Below are 2,418 nucleotides of genomic sequence, written 5' to 3'. Positions count from 1 at the left end.
AGGAATGCCCATAAATGTTTTCTTTGTTACTAGAATATGCTCTGCATGGCCCCAGGCCTCAGGTAGAACACAAATAATCAGATACATGGAAGTTGCAAGACAGTGATTTAACACAGTCACAAAAAACCCCCACCTCCCTTGGAACTGGTTGATCAATCTGACCTGAATAATTAACTGAATTATCCACAGCTCAGCACTTTATGCAGTCATTTTCATCAGTGGAAAAATTAGTGAAAAGCTAGTGCAGTTACCCTAAATCATAATGCCTGTTTTTATATCCAATTCCTTTTGGTATAAATGCCTACCCAAGGATGAGCACAACAAAAAATTAAGACCATGGCTTGTTACAAATGTAGCTGAGCTGGTAAAAAATTTACAGTGGAAACTTCTGCTGTCAGAAAAAGGTATTTCATCAGAACCAAAACTACCTAAGGGAATGTGTCATTCTCCATGAAATTTCAATTTGGGAGAAAAAAAGTGAAGAAAAAAATGATTGGGTTGACATTCCATTCAGCACGTCTGTAGTATAAAGCTGTGATTTTTTTCCCACAATAACTTTTAATTTAGAATTCTGTTAATATATTGACAAGTATATTAAGAAAAGGTTGAAAACATGCACCTCAACAATATTTTCCTGGAATGTCATGTTGTGGAAAATTTGAAATTATTTTAGTTTTGTTTTGAATTGGAGCAAACTTCAAAATCATGGAATTCCCAAGAAATAGAAAATCTTGTGGTTGCACAGCTCTGGTCTTAAGAAGGAGGATGAGAATAACCCAAAGAGTGTAGGCAGGCCAGGTTCTTTGGGTAGATATGATATCTTTTATTAGACCAGCTGAGAAGTTGGAAAAAAGTTCTTTGCAAGCTTTCAGGCACAAGAAGGGTGACTGTGCCCGAAAGCTTGCAAAGAACTTTTTTCCAACTTCTCAGCTGGTCTAATAAAAGATATCATATCTACCCAAAGAACTTTGCCTGCCTATGTCCTTAGACCAACACGGCTACAACCAAAAACCCAGCAGAAGTGTAGTGCATTCTCTATGAACTGTGATAATATTAGCAAATGGTACTGAATTGTGAACATTTTCAAGACATCCACAAAAATGTCTGAATGCTCTCAAATAATGAAGAATACAAAACCTTGATTTGTGGTGAGCTGAAATTGAGGCTTTTATGTATAAAAACTGTTTGCAATTTTTAACTAGCTCCCAGCCTCTGTTACTAATACAATCTCAAATTTTGGTGAGCAGTTTGCCTTCAAACAAGCTACACCACCCTATAAACCATATGAATAGAAAGCAAAGAGGCCTCCACTACCCAAGCAGATGAAGTCTGTTGAGGAAGATGTTGCTTATGAATGCATGCAACGTGCCAATTATTTTTATGGCAATTTATGAAACTTTTTTCATTTTCATCAAAATTTCTTCTAAAAAATTATTCAGTTTTTCAATAAGGGATTGAAAATTAAATGATTTTCAGAGAGGGTTTTTTTCCTTGTAAAACCTGCAGTTTATAAAAAAAAAATTGAGTTTGTGTCCTTTTTCATTTTGAAAAGAAGGACAAATTAATCAAAAATTATTTTCGTTAATATTTTTGATTCTAACAAACAAAAAGTCCTGCTCTGCTGCAATTACATTCTGACAGGAAAATGTTGAGCCACTCTAGAAAGCACATATAATAGCTCAACAGAAGAAGGGGGCGGGGAGTAGCCATTCAATTGCTATATTCCCACTGCATGAATGAAGGGAGTTTTTAAAAAATGCGTTTTCCATTCTCCATCATGCTTTACTCGTGGTAGAGGCATTCCTTCCTGGTAATTTCCACTGCAGCCAGAGAGACTGCCTCTGGACAAACGTTATCAGGAACAGGCAGATTTAGTCTTTAGAGTTGGTGATGGATTTAGCGAAGTGTCCCTTATGTTTGCCCTTGTTTAAGTAGAAATATAGTCTATTGGTGAGTTTTTCCCTGACGTATCTAACACTTTTATATTGCAGTAATGCTACTTTATGTTAAAACACAAGCTGTTTTATGTCAGTGAGCCAGCTGGACTCAAGCAAAGCCAAGACGTTCAGAGCCAGGGCTTTTTAAATCACCCCATTTCACCCAAGATTGTAGAGCTACAATTGGAAAAGAAAATGCCAATGGAAGCTGGCTCCCTTCCCCCTTCCCTCTGATCTTGTTCCAGGGTCCTGGCTGCTCTCTGTGGACTCCGAGAAATTGCCTTAACTCCATCCCATGTCATGGGAAGTGGGAGACGGATGCCTTTCTACACCAGTGTCCATGAAAGTCAACTTGAAAGAAGAACTTCTGTAACTCCTACCTTGCTGCCTAGCCCACCTTCCTGCCTTACGCAGAGCAAAGGAAAGAGAAAGCTGGAGGAAGACTTCCAAACCTGGTTGTTGTTCGTCCGTCTGGGTCGTA

The 2,418-nt window shown here is 38.1% G+C and overlaps 1 protein-coding gene across 1 annotated transcript in view; it reads right to left on the bottom strand.

Annotated features, from left to right (window-relative positions):
* LOC102379343 (sulfate transporter) overlaps nt 1-2,418 on the bottom strand; it is a 5,693-nt gene extending 3,275 nt beyond the window's left edge. Inside the window, exon 1 of the mRNA XM_006021102.2 lies at nt 2,390-2,418. The gene's annotated coding sequence lies outside the window, so the exon portion shown is untranslated. The remainder of the gene's footprint in view (nt 1-2,389) is intronic.

This window comes from Alligator sinensis, unplaced genomic scaffold (genome assembly GCF_000455745.1).
Source record: "Alligator sinensis unplaced genomic scaffold, ASM45574v1 scaffold360_3, whole genome shotgun sequence".
NCBI lineage: Eukaryota > Metazoa > Chordata > Crocodylia > Alligatoridae > Alligator > Alligator sinensis.
The sequence above is the reverse complement of the archived record's forward strand: the minus strand, read 5'-3'. Positions and strand labels throughout refer to the sequence as shown.